Source organism: Dermacentor albipictus, chromosome 4 (genome assembly GCF_038994185.2).
Source record: "Dermacentor albipictus isolate Rhodes 1998 colony chromosome 4, USDA_Dalb.pri_finalv2, whole genome shotgun sequence".
NCBI lineage: Eukaryota > Metazoa > Arthropoda > Arachnida > Ixodida > Ixodidae > Dermacentor > Dermacentor albipictus.
The window spans coordinates 86,408,838-86,430,717 of NC_091824.1; positions in this window are offsets into that span (position 1 = coordinate 86,408,838).

A 21,880-nucleotide genomic window follows, 5' to 3' on the forward strand; every position below is an offset into this window, starting at 1 on the left:
GATGTTCCATATATAAAGTGTACACAATGGCTGTGTACAATGATGATGTGACGGAACACTTTACATGTCAATTATGAAGTGATGTGCACGAGATGTGTATATACAAAAATGACCATGTATACGAGAGCACACACATACAGAAATCACGGGCACTTAGATTCTTTCTACATTAAACGAATAGTTGTGATATCCTGGCTGTTTTGCGTGTCATTCTTCTAACCACACGCAGATGAGAGGGAGGAGACACCGCGTCCATGGAGCCACAACCCTAAGCATTGCTAGCCCAGGTTATAGAGAAAAGCCTCCATATTTGTTCTGGTTAATGCGCAGATTCAACCTGCATATCTAGTTGTCATCATTCGCAACCTAAATATGAAAGTCTAGTGGTCAAATTACCTATGCTTACTTTATATCCTTTAGGCTAACATCTCTATGTGCCACTATATACGCAATCCGTATCATTGCAATCGTCTTTGAGTGGTGGCTTGCGCGCGGAAAAATATTGTGTCCTATTCCGCTTGCCGTGCCATGCCTACCTGTCCAAATGAATATGCACCATGGTTCTCAACGCACTTGCTTGCACATGGGAAGCTGTTGTATGCTGCCGGTTCACGCATATGCGTTTGTGGCGTGATGTCTTTCAGGGGCGCGACCGGAGGTCGTTGATCGAAACGCGCGTTCATTTTGCGTTCACTTTTGCCTCACGTAATTGGCAAGGCCAATGGCCTCTTGCGTCTACCTTGCGTCCTTGGCTTTATGGAAACTGGAGCTCGCGAATGCGCTCTTACGTTTCTGCCCTGCGCAATGTGACAAATCTTATATTGACTTGCATTTCTTCATTTTTCCTTGTTTATTTTATAAGTACCAGCCACTTCTTGGACAATGCACCGTTGCGGATATCTGTCATATTATGCGGTAATCATAATTATTCCAAACGCGAGGCGGTCAACTCAAATAGGGCGCTCGTACTATATAGTTGAGAACGTCTTTTCATGTTGGTCAGGTAAGGTTGTTTTATGTGACTCTCTCTTGTGGTTTCACTTGGTGCATCAAGTCCGTATACACGTCAAACATTCGAAGTGTCATAAGGCCGTTATCAGTTATGCTTTATAATCTCCTGAGATAACATCACTATGTCTTCCAATTGCAATGTGTGGTTAACTTTTGCGCTACAAGCCTAACCCGAAGCTTTACAAAATATTACAAAGCTCTCATATGTCATATTTTTTTCATCCCTTACGCCAGCTTCGTAGTAGGTTTCCCACGCGTCTTCCGTGAACAAAGCAGGTACGTTGTTTACATATGAGATAAGATATTGGTAATATAATAGTATGATAATTTTTATGGAGTGCATTGCGTGCGGCAGCTTTGTGTCATGTCCGTCTTCTAAAGGACCGCATGGGCAAACAAGCGAATGACATGCAGCGCGTGCTTCAACCGGGAATGGCATGCAAACAAGCCGTTCATTAATGGACCCTCTTTATTGCAATTGGGAGAAAAGCTTTTCGTTCGCCGTAGGGCTATTCGTCAAAACCTGTTGCGTCTACTGAAAATGATGAACCATCCATGAACATTTTTTTAGTGCCAATAATAATAAAAGCGAAAGCAAAGGATGCAGAGGTGAGCACAATCACGTGAAGAAAAGGTGCTCTGCCAGGTACACGACGCGCGCCAAAGGGCACTCATCATGCTTGGTCTGCAAGTTGTTTAGAGTATACGAGAGAGAGAGAGAGAGAAGGGAAGAAGGAAAGGTAGGGAGGTTAACCAGACTGAGTCCAGTTTGCTGCACTACACGTGGGGAGGGGAATGGGGGGTGAAAGAGAGAGAGATATATATACGAATTTGGTACACACGTTGCAGTGAGCCTGGGTGCCCAGGAGCCGGCGTGGGTACCCACGGGGACTGCTAGAAATACCTATTTAGCAAGCAATAAATGATGTCAGTTTTGGGGGGTTGCCTTGTTTTGCGTGCTATATCACTTTGTCCCGGGGTTGGGACAAAAGGAGATATAGTTTTTGACGTTTTAAAAACAACTTTTACTTAATGTATATGGTAATTCCGGCACCACAGTTATGGACGAGTGAGCCAAGGAGCAAAGGAACAACGTCGATGCGTTTCTTCACAATTATCAATAGAAACCAACAATTATGATAAATAAACGAAACTATTTCTCTTTTTTGCCCTTCTTCACCTTACATACTAAACCATTGCCTGGACAATATCGGATGGCGATATCTATTTAAGTATGCAAGCATTCGCACCTCGAAACACTAGACATACGCTTCAAAAAGTGGCGGCTTCGGGAAGCTCTATAAGTGTACTCATTAAAAGGTCGGGCATTTTAGCGCTTATAAATTATGCTGAGGCCGTTTTCAAGAAAAAAGTACTTTTTTTCCTCACCAACGTTAAATTCAGATTTATTAGGCACTTGGTTTTGAGTAAGGTCTTCAGTACGGCGGTAGGAGAGACCACATAAACATTTGTACATGTTAAAGTGTTTCACCTGCCTAAAAAAGTGGATTAAGAAGTCGAATACTGCTGGAGTTCCTAGTTTAGAAAACATGTTATCATGCTTTACAGTTGCCATGCACAGATGATATTGGTGGAGCCTAAGCAACCCAGTCGTTACACCTCATCTTGGGGAATATCCTGTATATTATCTTAAGATACCGTTAAGGTACACAGTGTTCATACCTAAAAATTGCAGACACAATTTGTCATCTGCTCACCATTATTACACGGGAATATTGTACATTATTCAAACATCACTTTACGCCATGCATACTGCGATTACAGTTCATGCTGACTTGCGTTATGAATCCAACACTAACTACGTAGAATGCAGGTCAAGGTGATACTGTAAAACCCATGGTAATCCGCTATGCTGGCCTGAATTCTGTTCTTTTCTCTTGCTTCTGCGATCATTAGTGGATGACTGCGATTATTGTTATCAAAATTGCAGCTACTTTCGAGAGTTGCGCAGTCGTAAAATTATGGCCAGAAGAACAGACGAGGACAGAGTAAGCATGGGTTATAAAGGAGCCAAGCTGCCTAAAGCTTACCAATACAGCGAATTAGCGCTACCAAACGCTTACTTTTGCTCCGCCCAATACTAAAACTAGCTCAGTCACTGCACGACTCCTCTATGGAGCAAAACAAAGAAAAAAATATTTAAATCATGCTTTATAACGTCAGCAGTAAAATAATTTAGCAATAGCAAGGCCACAAACTGTAAAGCGAGCGTCCATGAACTCTTACGCGAGACATGTCACGATTATTCGCATAGTAGTGCTACGACCGACATAGTACATTGGCTGCGCGAAGGCTCGCATAACATGCTCAGGAACTGTTCATAAGCCTATCCTCAAATTAAATCCGCTCCATATCTTTTCTGTGGCCGGAGGGCAGCGCAACAGTTGGCAGCCTTATTCTTTATTCTGTACATCCCTTGTTTTATGACGAATAGCTTATGTACGAATGATCCCAAGTTTCGTTCAGTCATTATCACGAATAGTTTACGTACCAATTATCCCAAGTTTTGTTTTTTCAGCCCCGATTGCAGTCATTCGTATTTTTGGTTTTCTCGCATCTGCTTATATATAGTTTTTCGAAGATTTTCTTTGGTGATTTCACAGTGATTTGGCGTACGTGAGTTCTGGGTATCAATCTCACCTCTTGGTCAAAAGGCGCCGTTTTCACGTCGCCAGAACATCTTGGCGAGTTGCAAATAGTATCGAAATGGAGGTCTAAACGAGAAAGAAAGCAGAATTAGTCACAAAGTAAGTAAAATTAGAAGTACGGGCGCGATTACTATCAACATTGTCGCTACTTAAGTGTATATAGCACAATAAACTGCTGCTATCTTCGGCAAGGGGCCACCTGGCCTTTTGGTCAATGAAAAAGAGAGGCCTGCCAACCCAGCTCGACGCGGAAGACAACACCAATATACTGCACGTAAAAAAAAAAGGAAGGAATGACAAACCTCAAGATATATAAAATAAATAGAGGGTTCAGAAAAATGTAAGGTCCAACAATCGAAAGAAGCAAATAATGCAAGTAATGAAAAAATATAATGCACGTATGCTACATGGCATAATCTTTAATACCTCCCCTCCCCCATCATATAGATACACATAACATGTACGTTGACCTTGTCTTCTATCGCGTCGACTTTGGTTGACCCGCCTTTCTTTTCTATTTCACCAGAGCAATTTTCTATATTCGGTCTGACATTCATTGCGCTTTGTCCAAGAAGCTGCTTCTTTTCCACACCAATGTGAGAAGAGGTCAGTCGAGAACGTCCTTGCGCGCAGAAGCTAGACCCGTGTGGCTTTTCGAACAGCCAAAGTGCCACACATTGCTTCCAAAGATTGATGAGAGTACTATTATATCTTATCGTTGCGTCGATCAAATTAACAAAAGAAGCAGAGAATTCAGAACAGTGTTCAAATGAGTCGAAAAAGATAGAACCATTCGGGCTGTATATTGTCCCAAAAGTACAGAGCAATATATATATATATATATATATATATATATATATATATATATATATATATATATATATATATATATATATATATATATATATAGAGAGAGAGAGAGAGAGAGAGAGAGAGATCAAGGGCAACATCTCTCATCTGCTCTAACCCTCTGCATCGCAACGTTTAAATCTCTGCATAGCTCCGCGGCCAGAAAAGAAACAGCCCCTGCTAAAAATTGCTTCTTGATCAGCGGCACATTTTACTATACTGCTCGACTTACTCTACAAACGATCGTTCTATGCCCGCCCCATAAATTATTGTCTCGGATCAAATGTGCCGCTTCCCATCTGACACCTACACTTCGTAATATTTCAGAAACAGAAATAATTTAGTTGTCGCACAGAAACGGCAGCAATCATACGTTGAGCAAGACATGGAAACAGTGGTCGACGAGGTGTGAAATTATGGCCAGGGATAAAATGGACAAAAACAACTGGAGCAGGCAAACCTTAGGCGGTCTTTTTAAGATAACAGGAGGGGTAGGCAGGATCATATTCGGGAACGCGAGATCGCGCGAAGGCACTGCCTCGTGAAAAATTATAAGCATAGTGAATGAAATGGGTTCTCGGTGAGTGAAATGGCCTCGCTTGAGAAGGCAGAGGGCCGCAGTTCTTTCTTCAGTAAGGTGGTGAAGCGTATAATTGATCTCGCGAACAAAAATGGAAGTACTTATCCTTATTCACCTCCCGCCTATTTCCACTAATCATCTATTCTTCTCTTCAGTACGGAAGTAGACAAGAAGAAAGAAACAAACTATTAAAATTTGAAGGACCCTTTCATGAATAAAACGTGCAAGCCACTCGCTGAACCGGCTCAAGGTTATACATGGTTAGAAGAGTGGTGTAACTGCCACAGCATTCTATGATCTTTGTTAAAACAACAAGAAAAGCATGCAAACAAAAGAATAATCGACAGTTGAAGACAACACAGCAGCCAACACTAGGGAAGGAAAGTAATAGTGTCATCATGTGGGCCACAGGTGTATCTACTCGTGGACACTTTTCCGTAACAATGAAGGAAAAGTAATGGAGCCAAAGCACGCGCAAGAGTACTTCTGAAAAAAAAAAAAGATCCACACGTTCTCATTTGCTGTAGCTTAAGCTCTGGAAGATAAAATGTAAAGATCCTATTTATACAGGAAAATAGGAAAAAATACACTACCATATGGTAAATGTGACTTCTTTTTAGCTTTTGCTTTTTTTGCCTGTTTGGTAAAACGCGACAGTCGCACGTGGAAACTAAGCTTATTCCGATTATATGTCCCAAGGAATCAATATCGATTTCCAACTCTGCCGGACAACATTGTGCAGTAGCCCGCGTGCATAAGCTAAGCCGCTATAGCATTCACTTCAACGCCACAGAAAATCGTCGGCGAGTACTGTCAAGAGAAAGCGAACACTGGGTCAAGCAAAAACAGAATAAAGTCGTTTTTTTTTTTCCGTTTCGCCCCCTTCGAAGCGTGGACGCCGCGGCCCAGATTTGATCCTGCAACCTCGGGTATAATGCGCAATGACATAGCACAAAGCCACCATGTCGGTTCGTACAGCACATAAAGCCCTCGTTACAGCATCTAAAAGAGCCTATATTCAAAATATTCCAAGAATAGTCTTGAAAAGAGCGCAGAACTCCCAACTATCTTCAATTTGACACACAGTTCTCACATTCGATGGACACAAAGTGGACACATGTGACGTTATGCTGATTCAACTCGTCCTATTTCATGTAGATGGTGGTTGGTGAAGGCCTCGCTTAGCACAAGCCGATGAAAGAAATGTTCTGCATATCTCGGTAAGATAACAGGAAATATGAATTTCAGTTAAGGGTCCACTGTATAAGGAGTAGGTCTTTCCGCTGCGTCGTCGTAACCACGTAAGTAAAAACCCCTGCATGGGTAGTCTTTTCAAGATGTCTTTTATGTTATGGCTGAAGAGGGGAATAGCCTACAGTTCATCGTCTTAACAGGCCTGTTTTGCCAATATATCAGCCCAGTCTTCCCGGATAATCCAATATGGCTCGGCGGCTACTGAAATACAGAAGGATGTTCACTAGACGCATTGATGTGCGCATATTCAGCAATAGAAAAAATAATTTCAGGGTATGATGTCTCGGCGCAGATCTAAAGCAACTGTTAGGTCTCGTTGTGTCTCCTAATGTGAAGAGGGCAAAACACCCTAGGCAACTGAAGACAGCATAAAAAATATTTTAAAATGGTTTCTGTGTTCCACAGTTTTTTATAGCCGCTATAAGGAACTCACCTAATTCGGGCTCGAACACACCCAGCACTGGTGAGATATTAAAGGACATTTCTTTGTTTTTTGTAATAAGACTAGATAGTTGGATAGGCACAAAGTAGTTGAACTAGGCTAAAAAGGTTATTCGCGGCAAAAATGGCAGTTTGAACCAACAACGAAGCATTGAAAGCAATGACAATGCTCAGCGCTGCTTCTGGAGCTCCTTGCGGCGGTGTTCTAACAATACGCTGAGGCCACATGGTCCTATGAAGCACGGGAGATGCTGCGCAGCAAGGACAGCGCCATGAGGCGTTGCATCAGGATGGCGCGCGATGCGAGACCGGCAGAAAACCGTGGGCGTTTCTGAGCGCCCGATGAAAGGATCAGATGGATTGAGCTTGACTTTTACGGCTCGTCTCACTCTGACCAGTGCATGTATCATGGTGTGCTAGGAACACAGCTGTTCTGGAGAAAGACTAACGCTTGCATGCACGCACAACGCTGATCTGGATCAGGAATATTCGATTTAGCGGAGCTTGGCGTGGAGCTCACTGTGATTCGACTCTTTTGTAGTCAAATGCACTACGTGTCTCGGGACGCTTTCTAATCTTGAAAGCGCGGGCCGTTCATGCGTGTCGCTAATGTGACTACACGACGGCAAGAGTGAGCATCGAGAATTCGTATAATTTCTATCGCAATAAAAGGATTTATTTGAAATTTTGTTAACTTCAATTTCTAGAGCACTTCTCGAGCCACTTCTTAGAGTGATCCAGCGAAGCAGTAGCATCGTGTCATCTACTACAGTCTTCAGTTTCACATTATTTTAACAACAACCAAGAAAGAGAACAAGGCTACGTTTTTGTTCCATCAGAATATTGGGGACCAAATTCTGATTAGCGCGACTAGATCGAAGTACTTAGGCGTAACAACAATGAAGACACTAAATTGGCGTCCGGATATAGAGAATATCAGTTCGTCAGCATATCAGAAGTTGTATATTCATAGGAGTAAATTACTGAATGTGACGAGAGAGTCATGTTAAGGCCTTGTGGCTTAGAGTAGTTAGAAGTAAGAAGGCAGAAGCGTTGGCTGAACTTTTTTTTGTGCAATATTACAAGAAAAGGTACAGAAAGACAGTTATAAAAAAACTGCTTCAGAAACGATGCTAGCGAATAACCCGCGCTCTGCATATGCAACCAATACGAGACCATACTAATATATCTTTTTCTGGTTATTTTTTGCCGACACTTAACCTATGGAATAGATTACCAGATAATATTGCGCGGAAAAGCGATGTATGTAATTTTGAACTCTGCCTATTTAAGCATCTCGATAACTGTGTTTTCGTTTGTTAGAGGACCATCGTGACAACTGTGTGTAATTACGTAAATTTCATTGATTGTACCCTCCCTGTAATGGCCCTCAACAGAGGGTTAACACTATGACTTGTAGAGAAGGATTGGAACGATATAGTGGGTCGTCCTCTGCAGTGTAGGTCTGTGGTAAAGTCGTCGGGATCTGTTGGGACGGCGCAATGACGTTAGCGTAGGGCCACGTTGTGCACCGCACAACTATAGTGCTTACCATCAGCACGCCATAGACCTCCACAGAAGGCTTTCACCGTACACTTGGCGACATGCTCGCAATGTACGTAGTTCCCATTCTTCCCTTCACAGCCGGCGCCTACTATACCGCCACGCGGAGCGCCACTGGTTTTTCACCCTTTTTCTTATTGGGCTGTTGGCTCCCGTAGCACACAATCGATACAATCCTTCTGTACGAGCCGTATGCATCTGAGTGTGCGCCTATTTCTGCCACAGCCAGACATGCCGAAGAGTGTCGCGATCTCGCGCGGGCCTTCACTTCAAATGACCAAGAGCGCCTGAAGAGCGTTCGCGGGGACACCACTTCTGAGCTCACGTTCCTCCCCAGAGCGCTTGTGTGGCTATCCGTCCCTTCCACTGCACGTGGGCTCTCGTCGAAACTACGGTCCAAGTATGGAGGGCCCTATACCGCGTCGTCGAACGCACATATCCGCTCAACTACGTGATCGCGCCCGTTGAACCGTCTTCGGACATTCGCCGTCGTGGACGAGACTTTGTCAACGACGACCACGTCATGACCTACTATGACCCAATCACATATAGTGACTACCTGTTAGGTTGCCGGGTGGCTCCCTTTTCGTTCCCAGGGGTAATTGTAGAGAAACATTGGAACGATATAGTGCATTGTCCTCTCCAGCGCTTTCTAGTGGGCCGTCCTCTTCAGCCATTTTGCTGGTAAATGCCGCTCGTGTTGGGAGTCCGTGTGCTGCTCTAATGGTCGGTACAAGACGCCGGTAACTAACATACGTCTTTACAGACAAAATAAAATAGACAAAATGAACGACTCTCTAATGAAGAAAAACAGCTTTCTATTTGAGTAAACATTCTTAATTTATGCTTTGCTTTAGGCTACGTCGAAAAATGAGTTGTTCCAACAGTTGTGTAAGTAGAATTAGCATTTACAGCTTGTACGGTTTCACTGAAATTGTGGAATAACTTTTCTTTCTTTCTCGTATCATGTAATGCTTTATCGAAATACACGTATAGGAACATGCTGTTTTATTGCCAATAGCGGAAAAAAGAAGCAGCCGTTAGAATAATACATTGTTTGAAAAGGAAGATGTGGCATAAGTGCTCCTGAGACAAAACGTATGAGCGGAACAATTGTTTTTCTTGGCGTTCATTGCGCAAATTCGATAACGCATGTGGAACTTAAAAAATAGTTACGTACAGTAAATGTAAAGAGTGGCTTTCTTGTTTAAGCAGTCATTCTTTAGGAAGATTTGTGAGAATTTAAATATTTAAAAAAGCGGATATCAAGCTTACAAATGTGTAACTTAGCAATAAAGAAATGATATCCCAATTCTGTAAATTATTTATATCAATACACCAAATACATTAAGATACTTTAACAAATACATCTAGAAGAACTTCGCAATCTACTTTTTGCACAGGGTTGCGTATCTGGAAACTCTAAACCTTTATTTTTAGAACTTCCTAATGTTCGACAATTTGCTTTTAAGTTTGAGGCTCTAAATCTCGTGCGCTTCCTAGAGTCACTAGAATTTGTTTTTCTATATCCAAAGCGCAACATCTTATTCAAATTGATCCAGTGGTTACGTTACAAAAGCATTTGTGTTTTGTACGATCTAATTGAATAAAGAAATTGGACATGCCATTGTATCTAATAAAAAAACTTCAAAACAACAATGTAACATCACGCGATGTTAGGTGTGATAATGTTGAAGGCGTCGCAAAACGCTGTTGCTGCTTTCAATGCAGGAGGAATAAAAGGCTCACGCCGGAGACTATATACCCTGCAATGCTTTAGGTGTTGCTGTTTAGCTCATGTACTTAAGAAGTATTTTAACACAAAACAACTGTTCAGGTTGAGCAACTGTGGTGGTTCTGAGAGATGTACCGTACAGGACGCGTTGCATTCTACGGCAATCTTAAAGCAGTTGCTCGTTCTCGGGACGTGTTGCTACTGCTGTTATGGTCATGTCGCGTGTGCCGCTGGATTTCTTGCGAAACCATATGATGGCGCTCACCTGCGAGCCTCCCGGCTGCGTCAGCGTTTCACATCTTGTGCGTAGGGCATGTGCTGTGCTTGCTTTCCTACGCGATAAAAATGCAGGCGCTGGACTGTGGAGCCCGCGTGTTGGGCTGCGATAGTGTAAGCATTACAATCGTCCATAGCCCCTGAAGAGAACGCTTGGATCTGGCGTCTTAACAGCGGGCTGGCCACGTACGGAAAAGCAGCACGCAAACACGCGTCAGAAAATGGCGCCAAAGCGTGCACCAAGTGTCCAGGACACCCAGACCCGAAAGAAGCGTTACGTAGATTAGGAGTGTCTTCTCTAGACAGCGAAACGTAGTGTAGACCGCGAAGGTATGTGTACAATGTATGCACACAATTGTAATAATTAATTAAAATACGTATAGCTCCAATGTCCAGTTAAAGTGTAACACTTCTGCCACAGTGCGATGCGCCCTGTGAGGCAATGCTCAAGCCTCTCAGGCTAACATCTCCAGCGTATCATTAAAGATTGTTTCTCTCTCTCTTCTCTCTCTCTCTCTCTCTCAGAGATTACGAACAATGACGTACAGGTGGTGGTGGTGAATTGTAGAAACAGGCGGGTTTAGCCTGGCGAACAAGGCCGGCAATTGCTCCGCCCGAGCGTCTCGCACAATACCGCTGATGGGTTTCACCATATGTCCATCAACCCAGTGTCTCTTAAGAATTCGATCAGGAGACGTGAAGTTTCTTTGCGAGCCATCACTGATCCCTCGGGAAATATAAGGTGTTGCAGGCGCGCATGCGGAAGGTCCTTGTTTTGCAAATTCTTCAGGAGAGTGTCTCTTTCATCTTGGAATTGCTGGCAGGACCACAAAAAGTGCTCAATGTCTCCTGTCTCGTTGCATGCCGTACAGTTCGGAGAATTGAGTCGCCCCGTTTTAAATAACCAGGCCGGTGTGTTAGCAGATCCTGTCCTTATACGATATAGAAGTGAGGCTTCCCCTCGGTGCAATCTCTTGGTTACGCAGGGCATATGCGGTGGAACCCAAAGCGACGCAAAGTGATTTCGAATTTCAGATTTTTGCACGTTGTTACTCTTTGGAGCCTTGATTTTGGGAGGATGATAGAGTGCTGCGTATGCAAGCGCATCAGCTGTTTCGTTTCCTGAGATACCAATGTGGGAGGGAATCCACTGAAATTTTACTGTGAAGCCTTTGCTGTTGAGTTCTTTCACGATGGCTAGGGATTTGCGTGGGAGCTTGAGGGATGGCAAACCACGGTATACTTGTTGTAATGCGGCCTTTGAGTCCGTAAGGACAACCACATTCTGCGGAGGCAAAGTCTTTAATTTGCGCAGAGCAGAAGCTATCGCTACGCCTTCCACAACTGTCGACGAGGCTATACAGTCCAGACGCCCAGACCACGTATATCTTAGAGAGGGAATGTAGTATGCAGCTGCACAGCGGTCTTCGTCTGCCTTGACAGAGCCATCTGTGTATACTTGTAGGTGATTCGGGTAAGTCGTGTTCAGGTGTTCCAGGACTAATGACTTGGCTTCTGCAGATGGAATGCAGCTCTTTGATTGGAATCGTGGTACACTTAAGTTGCATGTGATGTCCTCGAATCTCCAGGGTGGTTCTATCCTTTCCCTCGATCTCGAGCAGCGCAATCCTAATACGCGAAGCGTGTTCAATGCTGCATAAAAATGTGAGCGTGGCCTGTTACCTATACGTCGTAAGAGGGCTCTCCCGGGCGTAGACTCACTCAATCGTAGTAGCTGGATCATCAGAGCCTCGGAAGCCTGAAGTCGTAGAGGGCGTGACTCAGCTTCGTAGAGCACTTTCTTGTTTGACGCTGGCTGAGGGACTCCAAGGCAAAGTCGGATACCTTTTCTGTGGATGGCTTCTAAGCGCTCGTATTGGCTGTCAGAGGGTGACATCAGAGGTAGCTGATACAGGACTCGACTGGTAACCAACGCTGTATGTAGCCGTAGCATTGACGTCGGGTGGTTGCCCCAGCGTATGCCAGCGACTCGCTTGAGCACATGTAGCCTGGGTGACGATGACGCCACAACGTGGTCAACGCCGCGGCGCCAGTGTAGCCTGTGGTCTAAGGTAACGCCCAGGAATCGGACGTTGGTGACTTGTCGAATCTGGTATCCGTCCAAAGTCAGCGTCAAGCGTGTAGATTTTCTTTTCACTCCAGGAAATAGTATGAATGATGATTTCTCTGCTGATATTGTTAATCCAATCGTTGCCAAGTGACCCTGAATTGCTTTTACTGCTCCCTGGGCTATTCGTGCGAGGCGGCGATGCTGGTAGCCGGAGACCCATATGCAGATATCATCGGCATATATAGATATCTTCACTGGTGTTCGATGGTTTAGTACTGTTGGGAGGCTACTCATGGCAATGTTAAATAATAAGGGAGATAAAACATTCCCCTGTGGCACACCACGAAATATACGTATTTCATCGCTCAAAGTGTCGCCAAGACGAACTCTGATGCGACGATCATTGAGGAACGTATGTACGAAGTGCAAGAGATGACCCGTGACGCCTATAACTTGTAACTGGCTGATGATGGCTCTTTGAGACACGTAGTCGTAAGCTTTAGAGACATCCATAAAAACAACAAGTGTCGACAGGCCGTCCGCACTGTAATGTTCTATGTGGCTTAGCAGGTCCAGCACATTGTCTTGAGCGCTTAGACGCTGCCGAAACTCAGTCATGCACGATGGTAGTTTTCGACCCTGCTCGACATACCAAGTGAGTCTTGTGCACGCCATCTTCTCCATTAGCTTCGCTGCACACGAGGTCAGTGATACCGGTCTGTATGAGTCCAGAGCTGCAGGATTCTTTCCAGGTTTCAGAACCGGTACCACCCATGCTACCTTCCATAAATGTGGGATAGCCCCACTGGCATAGACTTGGTTGAAAAATGCCAGCAAATCACGCCGCCTCTCAACCGGTAGGTTTGTCAGCATTTGATTACTGATAAGGTCAGGTCCCACCGCACAGCGACGTCGGAGGCTGCTCATGGCTAGTTCCAGCTCTCTGAGTGTGAAAGGAGCATCCATTAAAAACGACAACAGCGGCGGTGGCGGGTCGGTTGTGCCGGCTGACCTGCCGGAAGAGCATATTTCAGCGAACGCATTCGCAAGACAAGCGAGTGTCTTGCCTAACTTCATTGCTAGGGCTTGAAATGGCTTTTGTGGTCGAAAGTTTCCAGCAAGGTTATTAACGACCCACCATATCCTTGGAACTGGTGTGAAGACCGATAGGCTTGCACAAAATGATGCCCATTGATCTCTTCTTAGTTTCCTTGTATACCGCCGAATCACTGCGTTAATCCTGTTGTATATAGTCTTCATTGGTGGGTCACACTTCGTCCTCATCAGCCTCCGTTCCGCTCTTCTACGGGCAGCGCATAGATTTTTGAGCTTTAGATCCGGAGCGGGGAAGTGGTCGGGTAGCTTCAGCTCAGTGGTAGCCAATCTCTTGCTACGTAGCATGTCCGCGAACAGGTCTCCAGATGATTCGCTTAGGCCATCCCTGTACGTATCCCAATGCGTCACAGGACAGGATCTTCAGCCGTTGGTTCTATATCCAGCAATGTTAACGAAGACAGGAAAATGAGCACTGCCCATTCTATCCTTGCTAGTCGTTGACGATGCGAGGATGTCCGTTGAATGTAACGTCAAGTCAATGACACTGTAAGAGGCCGGTGGTCGAAAAAACGTTGGCTGTTTGTCATTTGCCACGCAGAGTCCCTCGGTGTTTAAAGCTCTAACAATTTGCTTTCCACGTACATCAGTCGTCTTGTCGCCCCAGAGAGTATGGTGCGCGTTAAAGTCCCCACATATAATCCTCGGAGCTGGGCAGCGGCTGCAGAGGTCTCTTATAATTTCTCCCATCGGGACCTTCTGACGAGAGCTCACATATACGGAGGCCACGCTGAGACTTCGGTTTCCCAGCCGCACTTGTACAGCAGTGACTTCCAAAGCACTGCTGCAAAGGTCTTGAACTGGTAGAACGCAATGTGGTATTTCCCGTCTCACATATAGCATGGCGCTTCCGTTCGGAAATGTCGTAATACTTTGATTTCCATGTGCGACATAACCAGCAATTGATCTGGAACTTGGAAGACCAGCCTCGGACAGGGCCAATATTGGCACAGGCATGTTGCGTAAGAAAAGCGACAGTTCAGGTAAGTGGCACGCAAGACCCGCACAGTTCCATTGCATAATAAGTGGCACCTGTGGACGAGAAGGTGAACATTGTGTCCTGACCGCATCCATATTGCTTGGTGCTTTAAGAAGAGGCAGAGCTTACAATCACTGACTCGAGAGCCAGGACTACTTCAAGCATTTCCTTCATCGAGCTCGCCGGCATCTTCTCTATGTGCGATCGCAAGGCCTTGAAGAGAGCACGTAGCACCTGCTGACAGTCCTCCTGTTGATTTTTTTCGTCGCAATGCGATTGTGGTCGCTGCAGTGCAGACGCATAACTTCGCTGCTCCGGTTGTTCAGCAGTCTTCTCTTCCACGGGGCCTCTGTTCACTGATTTGACTGCTTTAGCCGGTCCGCTGCGCGATGGCACCACTGTGTCCTGGGTTCCTGGAGAAGGCTTCAAGCTTGGAAAATCAGTTTCACTCTTTGAGCTCCATTGGATTTCATCCGACTCTCTGTGACTTTCTGTCTTTTTCTTCGTCGTATTTTTCTCATCGTTTCCTGTTGGCCCCAAGATAAACGTTTTCTTACGCTTTATTGCCGCTGCACGTGTAGGACACTTGCTGTAACTAGCTGGATGGCAACCACTACAGTTTGCACATAGAAAGTTCTCGCTGCACGTGCATGTTTTGAAATCATGCGGTCCTCCACATCTCTTACACCGCTGCTCACCACGGCAGTACTTGGCCACATGTCCATAGCGCTGACACTTGAAGCACCGAGGTGGTGTCTCAACGTAGTCAATGGTCTCGTGTCTTGTGAAGCCCAAGTTGATCTTCTCTGGACGGTCTGTATTTGGAGCGAACGTAAGAACCACGGAGCTGGTTTGCCTGGACTCCCAAACGGTTTCGGAAATTTGGACGCGTCGCGTGACTCTCCTTGCATGGTAAACACCTTGTGGTTTTAGGTATAGCAGCAGTTCCTCGTCAGTGTACCACTTCGGTACTCCTCTAATAATGCACGTGTTTTGCAGGTACGAATTGGGCACTCGTGCTGATATTGCAGTCCCTGAGATTGACTTGCAGCTGAGAAGGGAATTCACATGCTCTTCTGTATGTACATCTAGAAGCAGGGCTCCTTGAGCAGTAAATCGGCTCCTAACTGGCGATGTGCCAAGAAACTTTTCAATTTCCGTAGACAGAACAATGGGATTTACCTTTTTCACGTCGGCTCCTTCTGTGGCAGGGGTAATAATCACTGGGATTCCGACGGTCCTCTTCTTGTGGTGACGCACAAGCCTGAAGCCTTCATCGTCCAGATCTGTGATGTCAGCTATGTCACAATCGTCAATAAGCGTAGACTCGTCGTCTGTTTCTGTAGCCTTGTATCGCTTACAGCCACGGTTGCTCTCAGGGTCAGTCGGTGGCTTCTGGCCCGGTGTCAGGTCAGGCGTAGTCATGACGGAGCTCTCGCCGCTACCAGATCGGGCTCTTCTGCAGGCTCCTATCGAAGCGACGGGAGGCGAAGGCCCCCCTCGGCCTCCGGTAGGGAAGGTACCTTGGCGAGTCGTCCGACGTTTTCAACAAATCTATTTGACAAAACGTCGAAAAAATTCAAAAACACTCGGGAGCGAGACAGCAGCGCGACTGTGTCGAACCAAACTTCTTCTTCCTCGGATTCCAATGACGTACAAGAGCCACGTCTCCCTGTGTGTTCCATGGACAACGCAGACAAACAGCAGTGGTGCACGCAAGGTAACGTTTTACAACTCACCGCTCTCGTATTGGGCTAAACGCTGAAGAAATTACGTTCGCCGCCACTGTCACCGCTTATTATCGTTTCAAAGCAAACAGAATACAAAGGTTCGCTTACCTCGATTCCCCCAGTATGTGGGATCCGAACGATTTTGTGTTTGTGCTTATTTTATACTCTTCGAAATTACGGGATTCACTATATTTTAAACCGCCTTGCTTGCTAAGTTGCTTTAGCGTCTCGCTGCTAAGCACGAGGTCGCAGGTTGAAATCGAGGCCATGGCGGCCGCATTTAGATAGGGGCGTGATGCAATAATATCCGTGTGTCATGCATTGGGTTTTGACAGCTCGGTAAAGAACCCCAGGTGGCATAAACAATCCGTAGTTTTCCACTACGGTGTGCCTTGTAATCATATTGTGACAGGCTGTTGAAGAAGACGTTTAAGATTAGCCCAAAGAAGACTAAGTTCTTGAACTTCGCGTGCGAGCTACCACATGACATAAATTGAGGGTGACAACAATAACAACAACAAGCACCTTGTCAGCCGCTTCAGTATGTTTAAATATCTAGGGGTGTGCGAAGAGAGATTTTTGAGACCGGGTCAATCAGGAATCGAATAATGCCAAAAGCAAATCAAATCGAATCGAACATTGAATACTTTTCGAATAGTTCTCGAATAGTGTATAGCCGAATAAACTAGAAATTGGCACGAATCAGATGTATGCGTTAAGAGACAAAGCCGGCAATATCATTACTAATATGGATGAGATAGTTCAAGTGGCTGAGGAGTTCTATAGAGACTTATACAGTACCAGTGGCACGCACGATGATAATGTAACAGAGAATAGTCTAGAGGAATTCGAAATCCCTCAGGTAACGCCGGAAGAAGTAAAGAAAGCCTTGGGAGATATGCAAAGGGGGAATGCAGCTGGGGAGGATCAGGTAACAGCAGATTTGTTGAAGGATGGTGGGCAGATTGTTCTAGAGAAACTGGCCACCCTGTATACGCAATGCCTCAGGACCTCGAGCGTACCGGAGTCTTGGAAGAACGCTAACATAATCCTAATCCATAAGAAAGGGGACGCCAAAGACTTGGAAAATTATAGGCCGATCAGCTTACTGTAAGTTGCCTCCAAGCTATTGACTAAGGTAATCGCAAACAGAATCAGGAACACCTTAGACTTCTGTAAAGGAAAGGACCAGGCAACATTCCGTAAAGGCTACTCAAAAATAGACCATATTCAAACTATCAATCAGATGGTAGAGAAACGTGCGGAATATAACCAACCATTATATACAGCTTTCATTGATTACGAGAAAGCGTTTGATTCTGTCGAAACCTCAGCAGTCATGGAGGCATTACGAAATCAGGGTGTAGACGAGCCGTATGTAAGAATACTGAAAGATATCTATAGCAGCTCCAGAGCCACCGTAGTCCTCCATAAAGAAAGCAACAAAATCCCAATAAAGGAAGGCGTCAGGCAGGGTGATACAATCTCTCCAATGCTATTCACAGCGTGTTTACAGGAGGTATTCAGAGACCTGGATTGGGAAGAATTTGGGATAAACTTTAGTGGAGAATACCTTAGTAAATTGCGATTCGCTGATGATATTGCCTTGCTTAGTAACTCAGGGGACCAATTGCAATGCATGCTCACTGACCTGGAGAGGCAAAGCAGAAGAGTGGGTCTAAAAATTAATCTGCAGAAAACTAAAGTAATCTTGAACAGTCTCGGAAGAGAACAGCAATTTGCAACAGGTAGCGAGGCACTGGAAGTGGTAAGGGCATACATCTACTTGGGACAGGTAGTGACGGTGGGTCCGGATCACGAGAGAGAAATAATCAGAAGAATAAGAATGGGCTGGGGTGCGTTTGGCAGGCATTCTCAGATCATGAACAGCAGGTTGCCATTATCCCTGAAGAGAAAAGTGTATAGTAGCTGTGTCTTACCAGTACTCACGTACGGGGCAGAAACATGGAGGCTTGCGAAAAGGGTTCTACTTAAATTGAGGACGACGCAATGAGCTATGCAAAGAAGAATGATGGGTGTAACCTTAAGGGATAAGGAAAGAGCAGATTGGGTGAGGTAACAAACGCGAGTTAATGACATCTTAGTTAAAATCAGGAAAAAAAAGGGAATGGGCAGGACATGTAATGAGGAGGGAAGATAACCGATGGTCATTAAGGGTTACGGACTGGATTCCAAGGGAAGGGAAGCGTAGTAGGGGGTGGCAGAAAGTTAGGTGGGCGGATGAGATTAAGAAGTTTGCAGGGACGACATGGCCACAATTATTACATGACCGGCGTTGTTCGAGAAGTATGGCAGAGGCCTTTGCCCTGCAGTGGGCGTAACCAGGCTGCTGCGGCTGATGATGATGATAGCCCTTTACCACAATTATAATAAAACGAGGTTCACATCCCACTTTCCTTAAAGCTAGCACATTTCTGTCATTATATAGTACTTTATTAAGTGTTCTTTATTAGAGAAAAAGAGAATATTCAATGGCAGAAAGGTGGAGGTGAAGAGGTCGGCCTGAATAAAGTGCCTCTAGCCTGCTACACTACGCTGGGGAAGAGGTTTGATGGGTTAAGAGCGATAGGAAGTGAAGAGTAAGGAGGGTGGTATTTAATAATCTTGGCATTTTGATATTTTGGTATTAGGTATTAGGTAAAAGCACAAATGAAGTATTAGGACCAAGCGAGCAGTCTCTCCGCATGCACATTGATCTTTTGTAAATGCGAATGATCGCTGTACACAGCCTGTAAAGTATGTCGATGCCTAAGTGTCTCATGTTTTGTGTCTATACCATGCCCGCGGGGATAAAATATCCTATAAAAAGATTTCGTGCTTCCCTTTTCGCCGTAACATTTTCGTGATTTTCACACGCAAAACACCAGAATTTAATTTTAAACATTGAGTAAAGTCATGGTCGCGCTGGAACGCTAGCACTGCTACGGCCTGTTCTAACGGCGTATTCGCTCTCCGCGGCCGCAATAAACGCGAAAGCGCTGAAGGCCGGCTCGAGGTGTCGAGTAGAATTGGGCCGTTCGCTACACACGACATGGCATACAGCATTAGAAACCTGTTATTGTTTCTGTCAGAATAAATCGAGAGAAGTGTTAGAATAGAATTATTTATTAAATTCTGGGGTTTCACGTGCTCGAGCCACGATACAATCATGAGACAAGCCGTAGTTGAGCACCTCAGAATAATGTTCTTTAACTTGCACTCAATGCACGGTACACGGACTTTCTTGCATGTCATGCCCATCGAAATGCCGCCGACGTCGCCTGGATTTGATTCTGCGATCTCCAGCGTAGCAGCGCATCGCTACAGCAACGAAGCAACCACTATGGGTGAGAACATAACGAATGCCATAAATGAGAATAGTATAAAAGGAACGCTAAATTTACCGAGCCGACTTGTAGAAGTAAAAGGTGAAAAGTATACAGCCGTTGAACGTTTTTGACGACTCGGGTAGTTCTTCGCGGAAAATTAATCCTACGCTCTCAAATGATTTCTGTTGGGTGTCACTTGTTTCAATCCTTTTATATAGTGAAAACATTAGCACAACTCGAGTAAACTCTTTCTGAATAATATTCGCAGTCTGTTCGTAGCTATTTGTCTAGTGCTCTCGGTCATTGAGGTGAAGCTTTAGCTCAGGAGCTCCAGTGTAAATACGTAGTAATGGTGAAATTATTTTCCTCGCCATTCAATGCACTAAATTGAATGAGGTGTCCTGTATTAAACAAATAAAGGAAGAAAAGACATCATAGAACATATTGACTGTCCGAAGCCTATATACTTAATTTATGCAGTGTTCTTTTTTCACATAATTTACGAAAATTGTATAACTAGGTAAAAAATTTCAAGTACTCTGGTATTACCAGTCTTCTAACTGAGTAATTTGTATGTATGTAGAGGACTTGTATGCGCGAGCCGAAGTTGGCTTTCATGATGCGTTGTGCTGCGGAAACTGCGCAGGTAAATGTGCCGCTCATGCGATCTATGGTTCACTAGTATTGGCTTCTACAATGAAAGTGCTGTATTCTTTTTCTTCTCTCGATTCCAGTTGTGTGATTGCCTTCTGTTGTTATGAACTGAAACCTGATCTGTTTTTTTCTTCATTTCGTGGTTTGTAACCCCCCCCCCCCCTATTGTATTGGCTTTGTGGCACTGTGGGCATTAAATAAATAAATAAATACACAAATAAATAAATAAATAAATAAATATGAGCAACGAACACTACCCAATTACTGTCAGCTACACCTATTACAGTTTCTACAGCTGACAAAAATCAGCAAAGACAATGTGAACGCGTTCATTTTATCGCTCATGACCTGGCGCCACCTCCTCCTCATTGGCTGCGCCGTCACGTGCCCAACGACGCACGTACTAGGCCAAACGTTTAGTCAGTCAGATGGCTTAGTTAATTAGTTCGCTTTGTTTACATTACCCTCCCTGCGAAATTTGACGTCAATCCGAGTGTTCTTTGTCGTGTGTTTACTCTATGCTGTCGGCGATTTTTGGTACCATATCATTCGGTCACTCCGCCGACAACTCCGTATTTTCGCGTAATAAGACATGCATTAAAAAAAACATGACTTCGCCAGTATTGTTTGGCTATCCTTGTACAATACCAAAAGACCGCTCTCACATGAGGAGAGGTCAGAAAAGGCGCCAAATGGAAAGATAGGACGTGATCGCGTACCAGCTTGCTTTGACACGCCATGAATTTTGACATCGTCCCTTAATGGGCCTAGAAACCTAGTTGACAGTTTACAGGCAAAAATGGAATGCATCGCGTCCTTAAAAAGCCAAAGATTGGACATTGCAAAGTTATGGAGCATTTGCTTAGCCCGACGAGCCTGAAATACGGAAACTACTTTGATATACGTGAGGACACACTCATTTCGTAATGATGGTGTCGGCCCACAATAAAAAAAAAAAAAAATCGAGCTTCACCCGTGCTGACTGCTGGCTTTCGTTTCACGTGAGTAGACGGTTCCGGTGATTGTTTAAACCGGAAAACGCAAACCGTGGCAGCCAGTGGCGGCCGGTGGTGTAGTACCTAGGCGAGGATGCGCGCTACTATATACAAGCATCCCGTCGTCGGCATGAAATCATCGTCGTTGCGCCATCTTCAGTCTGTCGTCGTCATCCCCTTCCAAACATGATGTCATATCTCTCCATGGTCGTCGCGCCAGCCTCGGCATTACGACTTCGTCTATTCATCGTCGTCATGCGTTCGTTGTCATGAGTTGGAGCCGATTGTTCGAGCGGCAGAAGCTTTTAATGTTGAGTTAAGCGTTTCGGCCGTGAAAATTTGTCGTGCTTCACGCCTGCAAATGGTCGCTAAACAAAAAGAGCGTTCTTTTGAAATGCCAATGAGAGTTTCGCTTAAAAATATTCCCTCAGAGCATGTGATCTGCACAATTTTATTCTGTTTTCGAAGCGACGGTGGTCGACAACACCAAGTAAGGACGCCTGCATGCGTTTATTGTCGACTACAGCTGCTCACCCGTTTTCCTTCCCAAGTTCTGTGGAGAAACATTCAAATGGCTTTTTTGCTAACCTTACAAGTCGCGAACGTGCTGAACGTTTTTCATAAAACTGTT